A 9,446-nucleotide genomic window follows, 5' to 3' on the forward strand; every position below is an offset into this window, starting at 1 on the left:
ACGCAGCCCCTTGCCCTCTTGAATCTTTTTCAAGAGCAGAATAAGATCCTGAACCGTGTTGGCCATCGTCAGCTTCTTCGTGGTGCCCATACTGTTTGGTGTAACTATTGTCTACTAGTATTCCTTTACCAAATTTTCCATGTAGAAATAAACGAGAAATGGTGACATCAGGATGCGTATTTGAAGTCAGACACTCTAACTGAAGAAACCTTATGGCTCTCTGAATTGTTGACATCACTTTAGCCACATCTCACAAAATGGGTCATTAATTTTAAAAAACTAGTGGCAACGCGCGCCCCTGCGCGCGATCGGAAGGGATACTGATCATCATTGTTTGGAGAAGATGTAAAGGGTACGATTATGGATGTGTATTTGCACTATACATTTGGTGATACATCTATATTTTGTTCATGGCTGGATCTGAAATCAGGCTTATATACAGCGAGCATCATAGACATCAAAGTAGCTATAGAGCAGTCCACGTGACAGTCATACATATTAGGCTATTACATCTGTAGTTCTAGTAGTAATATGAAAGCACTGCAGAGTGCTAGGCAGCGATATTACACAACATTAGTAGAATGCGGAGAGAGGCTAGTTACTGTGAGATGTGGTGTACAAAAGTATCTGATAGTGGTAGGCTTAAACATTACAAGGCATGGAGGTTGTGGACTATAGATTTTGTTGAGCTGAGGTAGAGACGGTACGATCAGCCAAGGTTCATGTTGTGATCAGACTCCCATCCATGTTCGCACGAAAGACTTTGAAGATAGAAAAACATGTTGGTAATAATAGGAGCTTTAAGAGAGGTAGATATATATCCAGAACATGTATATTACATTTTACACGTTCTTTTTATACCGGTAGTTGTGTGTCTATAAAAGGTTCAATAAATAAGGAAAAGTCGACATAAAAAATAATGAAAAAAATAATCAGATCTTCAAATATCTTCTTCGTAGAACTGGTGTCTATCAACTTAGTTTATGGTAATCACCGGACTGCAATAGAAGATCGAGAGAATATGACTGTTACACATACGAAATATATGTTTAGTTCATAGACTGGAAATTAGATAAAGCTGTAGCCAAGTATATACAGGCAAAAGTTTGGTTCCTGGTGTGGAGTTAAGAACTGTTCAAATAGAGAGGCACATAGTTAATCACATGACACAAAACAGTAGTAGTAGTTTCTAAGTGTAGTGGAGATAACAACATAATATACATCGTTTTTGAAATATTTAAACAGGTCGCCATTTTTTGTCAGGAGTTAGTTATATTAGAGGCTTCAGATAGCCAGGTGAATATATCTTTTTTTATCACCGTATGCAAGGGAACAAGATGCTCTGCAGAATAAAAGGTTAATTTCAGCACTCATGTATAATCTAATGATTAACACAGAAAGTAACAAGGTCTTTGCTACCAAGAAAATATAATTTAGACCGGCAATCTTAAGAACATAGTACAATGAAATCAACGTTCTTAGCCAAAGAACCAGCTTGCCTCTGAGGGTTTCTTCGTATGCACACTGCCACAACCCATAGAAATCCATTATCTTAATAATTATAGAAGCGTAGTCATGTAACTATCCATACAAAATCATCATATTGTTAGTGGCAGTGTTTTTCCTTGCATAATTTATTGGGCAATGTATTACAATTTAAAGCAAATAACATGCAGCTAAATTTAAATGATAGCTGATTTAATTCTCATAGGGAAAAAAGACTCGAGCAGATGTGAAAGTTCTCAGAAAATAATTTTACAGGATTAATTGTTTAAGTGAATATTTATATAGTGATCATAATATTTGGACAAATTATACTAATTTATTAGATGAAACAACCATCTCTAACATGGAGCTTATATTATAATTTATAATCCAAGCATGACCAATTAAGTAATACAAGGACAGACCACTAAACAACATCAATGGTTAGTTACCATATATAGATTAATAAGATGTATGTATGGCTAATAAAAATGAGAATAGCGTGTATCGACAGTAGTATAATGGTCACATCCATAATCAAGTTTTTGACTAAGAGCAACTCCAACAGATATGCTATCCATGTTGTCTAGGCTATTTTTACATTTTTAAAGCAAAAGTTAAACTCCAACAGATGTGCCATCTGGTTTGCTAAAATAGCAAGTTTGCTATTTCTAAACTTTCGTTTGTCATATATAGCATGTCGTCCTCACTAGCTATCCTATACAAAGGCTGTTGTGGAACTCTATTATTTGAGTGAGTTTTTTATTTTACACAATGGCTAAATCTTGTAATTTAGAATATAATTTTAGCTAGTCTCTTGGAGATGCTCTACCACAGGCATAAAGAAATCAATCAATCATCATAAGGAAAGAACAACAGACCTAAAATTTTATACCCACACTGATCAATTGAATTGCAGTACAATGTTCAAAGAAAGGAAAGAATATAAATACATAGCACTAAGGGAGGAGGTAGCCTGCAATGTTATCTAGTCCTTTCGACAAGCTACAAAGTTCAATCTCTGAAGTGACACAAATACGTGTGAGTTTTTAAAATTCTAGTTGCTGGTTCGTGTTGATACCTATTTGAAACCTCTACACCTGTAGCCATTTGATTGGAACATGCTAAAACAAACATCAAAAGAACAACTGAAAATGTACCAGAGGCTACCTTTCAGGTCAGAGATAGATTGAGGTTGCTAATCTCGGATAAGTTGACCAGCATCCCTTGTCTTCATGAAGCCATTGTGCCTAATACATGGATTGAAACCTGTCTAGAAATTAGAAATTAATTGAAGACAGAAGGTAATGAAAATGAGGAAACTCACATGGTAGTAGTCCTGGCCGACGGTGAGCACCTAGCAAACCAGGCAGTCCGGCCATCGAGCTGAGTCATCAGCGCCACCACTGCTGGAGCAGCTTAGTGTCATACGCTCTATTTAAAAACTATCAATTTATATAAACAGAGAGTAGGTGCTAAAACCAAGAAAAATAGAGCATACGTCATTGACAGGTCCTAGCAATTTGTATTGGATGCACGAACCAGCAAGATTGGTGTCAACCTCCACCCATTCCCTCTTTTCAACTCTGTTGATAAGCCTTAGCTGTTGTTTCACCAGTACTAATACAAAGGACCAAGCAATTTCAACGAGCATAAGAATTAGATTTGGAAAAACACCTAAAAAGAGAAACAAGAACATGTACCTAAAGTTTCCTCAAGATCTCAACTACACTGTATGAACAACACGTACCAAGCACACATCCACAAGACGTCCCCATCCATGCCGCATCCCTCGCCGCCAACGTAGCGAGCGGATGCCTTGAGGCCAGATCCGGTGGGGCAACGAACGGATCCGAGCATGGAGGCCTTTGGTCTAGTCGTGGATGTCCGGATCGACCCCGAGAGGAACAACGACCTAGCTGTTGCCGTTTCTTTCGTCGACAAGAGCCCAGGAAGAAGAAGGTGAACGCAGGGGAGCCTCCGTGATGAGAGATCCAGAAAGGAGAGGATGCAGAGGAGGCGATACCGCGGTGGGGGAAGTGGAGGAGGCGAGGCGGCGGTGGGGCACCTCGGCCGCTGGGGGCGCCGTCGCTCACCTGCCGCGTCGGGATAGACGAGAGAGACAGAGGCTGCTGTTGGGTATTCTTAACATCATTACCAAAAGTAGACTAAGTTTTCTAAATCTAGTAACGGTGCCAAAAATGTCAAACCTATCCCTCATACCACTTAAGCCAAGTTGTCATCCCCAGCATGACATGAGAGACGCGGTATTGAAATATGCAATTGCTCTTCTAAATAAATAATGAATGGGATTTGCAAGCGCACAGATTAATACCGATGTAGCATTTTAACCGGAAAGTATTCCAGGTATCGTTATTTATATTTTTACCACTGGGAAGGGATTAACAATCATCAATATTGATTACAGAATAGAATATGAGATGGAGTATCTACCATTGCATATGTAATTGAGAACAATTATCTAACTCTTTCATACAGGGATAAGCGTCACATAAAAGATATAGGAAGTAATGAATAGTGACAAGGATAATTAATCTGATCAGCGACATATAAATATGATAAGCACCTCAATTAGATACTCTAGAAAGTCATTAGCATGGTATTAGAACGAACTACAAGAATATTCCCTAAGTTATTCTCAACTATATAGTCTAGCATTATCATAGTTAGTGCAAGCATACTTAGCAATCATTGTGAGACAAGACTACGCCCATGCATAGTGATATTAGCAAGGTAAATGAGAAACATAGCAATCACTCCCCTGTAATAATATTGCCCTGCCAGCCCAATACACGAGAGGGGGACTATATAAGAATCAATAAAGCTGTCACTATCACGAACTACCCCACGATCTGGCATATTGGGTACAATCGCAGATAAATACGGTATAAGCACCACGCCTACACAATATCTATCATTTACCCATGGATCCGATGGATAAACGCTATACGATCCTAAGCATGTATATAGATCCAATCTAACTAAGTCAAGTACATAACTATGATAAACTAAGAACAATATAATCTTGAATATAAGCAAGTAGAGCAAAGTCATAAGCAATATATTGAAGTAGAACAAAGTCATATTCATAATATTGAAGAACAAAGATAATTAGAAAGCAATTAGAAGCACAATTAGAGAATTACCAAGAATCCTCTTGACAGATCCGGAAACCAATCGAAGATTGACTCCTTCTAGTTCTAATCCTATGTAGCTATGCTAATCTAGATATCTAATTGATGTGGTGGCTCTAATCTTGATCAGAGGCTTCTTCTCCCTTGAGGATTAATGAATTAGGGTTGAGAGGCTCTCTCCTCCAGGGGCCAGGGGGTCTGGTTTTATAGTCTCTTCAAGTGAATATGGGCCATTGGATCAAACCGACATAGATTGTATGGTTTAGATTCATCCTTTAGGTCGGTGGAGATCTCCCACGAAGCAGAGTCCTGATTGGACTCAGGGACGGGGCGGGCGCCCAGGGGAACAGGGCGGGCGCCCTGCCTCTGGCCCCGTTTCATCTCCGCTTCGGTCTCGTGGCTTCTGGAGTCTTCTAGATGTAAGATAATTGCACGGCACATTAATATCTCTATGTAATCCCGACGTGTGGGCCTTTCTTCCGTATTTCCTGATAACCCCCTGCAGAAATAGACAAACACCAAAACTCGTGGAATTCTATCAGATAAAACCCTAAGTCTAGATGTTGATTTCATTTGGATCATTTTCTTTGTTTATTTGATAATTAAATTTGATACTTAAGGACCGTCAACAAACTCTCCTAAGCTTACCTCTTGCTCGTCCCTGAGCAAAGATAGACTCAGTAATGGATCATTAGTTGTTGCAATATCTTAAAAAGTTGACGGTACACATATGCTTTTAAATAAGATCTCATCTCTGAGTTAGAGTAAACTGTCAAGAACTTACTTACTTTACCTTTCACCATGGGACTTGTAACCGTCACTTCTGTCTTGAGTAGTTAAAAGATAGAACAGTCTAGCCAAGTGCCATGTCTCTTATTCTTGATCAGCTATAGCTCTGGAGTTTTTGCAGATTTTCAAATAAAACTCAGAGATTCCTTGTATGACTCTCTAAATCTCTCTTTTGTGGTATTTCTGGATCCTTACCAAGCCAGTAATGGTTTATGCCTTCTCTCAAGATATATGGTATTTGTGGTATAAAGCATAGTGACATTGCCTTCTCTCTCACCCTACTCTAATAAGACTTTAATATCTGGAGCTCATAGGTGGAAGATAAAGTATACATACTTACAAGACATTTATTGTATAGTCAAACCATGGATCCAAAGTAACAAGTCAATAAGTTTAATCAAGATGTGCATGTGTGGCGAATGAATGGTGTATGGTGATAACAGTGGTGAAAGTCTAATTCTACTTTTGCTCTTTGAGGGGATATATACCTTCCTTGCTTTTTGAAACTTTTGTGAGGAGACTGAGATGCTCTTCTTTTTTTCTTTTCTCTCAGGTGGGTATCTCATATCCCTAATTCTACTGTCGGACACTTGTCCATTTTTACCTCTCATCTTACTTTTTCTTTTCTTTCGAGGTTCCGGGCACTTGCCCCTTTTTATTTCCTCGTATTTCTCTTTTTTTAGAGCACTCATCTCTTGAGATAATATAGCAAGTGGTAGTAACAAGATAACTTGAGCATTTATTTTATAAGGAAAAACAGAAATATTTTTGGTTATTCTCTCCCGGGTTAGGAGTAGAATATTTTTAGGTGGTTCTGGAGATGGAAATGGATGGATATATATGGATGGTACTTCCGGAGTAGAAGTAGCGTGCAAGTGAATCTTGATTTAACCACATTACAAGCTCCTAAGGATCTACACAGCTTGACCACACTCAATGCTCATTAGTAAATAGTAAATGTATATATGGCTGTGGTAGGAATTTAAACTCTCATTATACAGAAACTCATCATGCAACATTTTAAAGATTTTTAAAGATAAAATTCTCCAGAATTCTAGCATCTCTAGGAACAGATAAACAGCAGCTCAACCTTCCCATATCATATCTGTTAACAACTTAGACTTCAGATCAAGTTTTCATCCCACAAGTTTAGGTCTAGAGCAAGTTTTAAATTATAACAGTTATGTCTAAACTTGAGAGAGAACTTAAAATGTGCAAATTAGGCAGAGCAACTATTCATCATATCCATGTTAGAGTTTTATTTAGATACAGATTAGCATAGCCACTTTATTTATTTATTAAACACACTAAGCAAAAGAGATATATATAAACATAAAATCTTTATTTGTTTTTCCATAATTATGTATATCTATATTTTAATATAGTATAAGTATAAAGAAAGATAGATAGAAATACTTAGCGGGATAAATGGGGGTGCTCTCCCCCAAGCTGAATTTTGACGTAATTTCTCTTGATGTAGCTAGCAGGTGACAGAGGTGTATTTGAAAGTCAGCAGCATTCTGACAGCGATTAGAATGTCCTCCGTCTGCTAGTCTTCTTGATTCTTAAATCCTGTGGAGCTCAAATAGACAACAAAGCTTGTGGAACTGATTAAGTGTTAGCATAAATATCTAGCCTTTATCATATTGAGACTCCTTAATAATTATTACTCCCTATTTTTATATTTTCATTTTTTAAAGTAGAAAAGAAATATTTATTTTATTTTTATGCCACCACAGTGAATGTACTTATGGGTTTTATGCCACTCGTATACTCACATGGGGCTTACTGTTTTTTACATTTTTATTTTCTTTTTAGGATAGCATGAATATGATTAACTAAGTAAACTAGTTGACATAATTGAAAGAAAAAGGATAACTACCAAGTTTACCTCTTGGCAAGGCGTTCGGTGTTTTTAAGTCCTCCGAACGGGACTCTCCATTTTCTCAATTGTCCTGAAATTCGTTGGGTGGCGTAGTCGGTACTTCCGGCGGCGCCTCCTCTTCATGTATAGTTATCTTCTCTTTTCATACCTGACTCGGTGCTACGGTCTCCTCTAGATAATTTTGTTTAAACTCTACGTCTTCTGACCTTATCACTTCTCCTTCGTAGTCTGCCCATCTGTCCTTAATGATCTGCCTCCTCTGGTTGCGTTTGCGTTGTTTTCTTACCTGCTTAGATTCTTCAACAATATAGTTAGGGTCAGTAAAATAACAGCGTACCTTCTCTGAGGGGAAGTGCATATGGACTTCTCTGGTTCCAATGTAGATAATTGCTTTAACGGTGCTGAGGAACGGTCTTCCAAGGATGATGGGTGGATCGTACTCATCTTCTCCCATGTCAATAACCTGAAAGTCTGTGTAGAAAAAATGATCGTCTATTTTGACTGGGACATCAGTTACTGTTCCTTTAACTTCTCGAAACGTCTGATCTGCCATCTGGAGCTGAATGTATGTTGGTCTTAGGGGTATGGTTCCGAACAAGAGCCGATAGGTGACTGCGGCCATTATGTTGACGCCCGATCCGGTGTCGCAAAACGTCTTGTAGAAGTTGTATCCATTTATGGAGCAATAGATGCTTGGCATTCCTGGATCGTCCTTCTTGGTCAAAAATGGTGACTTAAGTTGATGATCTTGGCCTCCATGAACTGCAGTGACCATCTTAGCTGACTCGGTCCACACTTGCTTGTTCCTGTTCCTCCTGTTGGTCCTCTTCCTTGATTCACGTCTGGATTGATCTGGAATTTGTGTAGTCTTGTTCCTGAAGAAAAATGTCTCCTTCCTCCCTTTGATGTAGAAACTGATCTTGACAGCACTGGCGTAGATGATAGCTCCCGTGGTGTTCAAGAATGGCCTCCCTAAGATGATAGGTGCCCTCTCATCATTTCCGGTCTCTACTACTACGAAGTCTGCTTGGGCATACAAGGTACCAACTCGGACACAAAGGTTCTTCAATATTCCTTTTGGAAAAGTTATCGTCTGATCTGCAAACTGCAAATACATGGTTGTCTCTAATAAAGGATATGTAAAGAATTTTTCATAGAGTACCCTGGGTATAATGTTGACGCTAGAGCCAAAGTCGCAGAGTGCTTCTGGGACGTCCACCATGCCGATGGAGATCGGGATGACGGGGCGTCCTGGATCACCTCTCTTGACCGGCAGAAGGTCAGTAGTGAATTCAGTGACGGGGTTACTCCAATTACCTGCATCAAACATGTCTACAAGATTTACAGATTCTAATCCTTCCGGTTGTGATGGTATACCGGGGTTAGGAGCAAGAACAGCAGCAGCTATTTGATTTAACTGAGATTCAATCATTTTGTTAAAGCTAATTTGATTCTTGATGGCAGTAGAGAAATTATCCATTCTATTATTTATATTTTCTAGCATTTTATCATTAGATGCCAATTTTTTAGATAGGTTATCCATTAGCTTTCCTTGATTAGACACTAACTCTCTCAAAGGTGGAAAATTATTATTATTGTTGTAAGAATTGTTACCTTGATAATTACCTGAGTAGTTAGGCCTCTGTTGATTCCAACTTTGATTTTGTTGAGGACGGTTGTAGTAGTAGTAGTTGTTATTATTGATGTAGTTCACATCCTCAAGCATCTCAGGGCAGTGGTTGCCTGAGTGTCCAGTGTCTCGACACTCCTCACAAGTGATGTGAGAGTCGTAGATGTGCATAACTTCTTTCTTATCTCCAGCTCTATCATCGAGCTTCTTCATGAGCAGGTCTAGCTTTGCAGACAGCATGTCTACCTCCTTGAGCTGATGCATACCTCCACCTCTCTTGCGTGTCTGGGTCCTCTCTTCATTCCAGCCTTGGTTGGACACCATCTTTTCCACAAGAGCTGTGGCTTGTGGTATGGTGAGTGATAAGAATGCTCCTCCGGCTGCAGCATCCATGGTTTCTCGGGCACTGTTGCCGAGCCCATGGTAAAATGTCTACATCAATAGCCAACTCTCCATTCCATGATGGGGACATTCTAGGATGTAGTCTTGAAAGCGCTCCCAT

The 9,446-nt window shown here is 39.1% G+C and overlaps 1 long non-coding RNA gene across 3 annotated transcripts; it reads right to left on the reverse strand.

Moving 5' to 3' along the window:
* LOC110431325 lies at positions 421-3,614 on the reverse strand. 3 transcript variants are annotated; one of them, XR_002448811.1, is made up of 5 exons: positions 3,236-3,614; positions 2,987-3,105; positions 2,813-2,891; positions 2,656-2,754; positions 421-998 (listed from the first exon to the last, which is right to left on the reverse strand). It is a non-coding gene; the product is annotated as an uncharacterized LOC110431325 (long non-coding RNA). The 3 variants fall into 3 exon arrangements; XR_002448809.1 differs by lacking the exon at positions 421-998 and adding an exon at positions 1,133-1,524; XR_002448810.1 differs by lacking the exon at positions 421-998 and having other exon boundaries at positions 2,274-2,754.

This window comes from Sorghum bicolor, chromosome 10 (genome assembly GCF_000003195.3).
Source record: "Sorghum bicolor cultivar BTx623 chromosome 10, Sorghum_bicolor_NCBIv3, whole genome shotgun sequence".
Lineage (NCBI taxonomy): Eukaryota > Viridiplantae > Streptophyta > Magnoliopsida > Poales > Poaceae > Sorghum > Sorghum bicolor.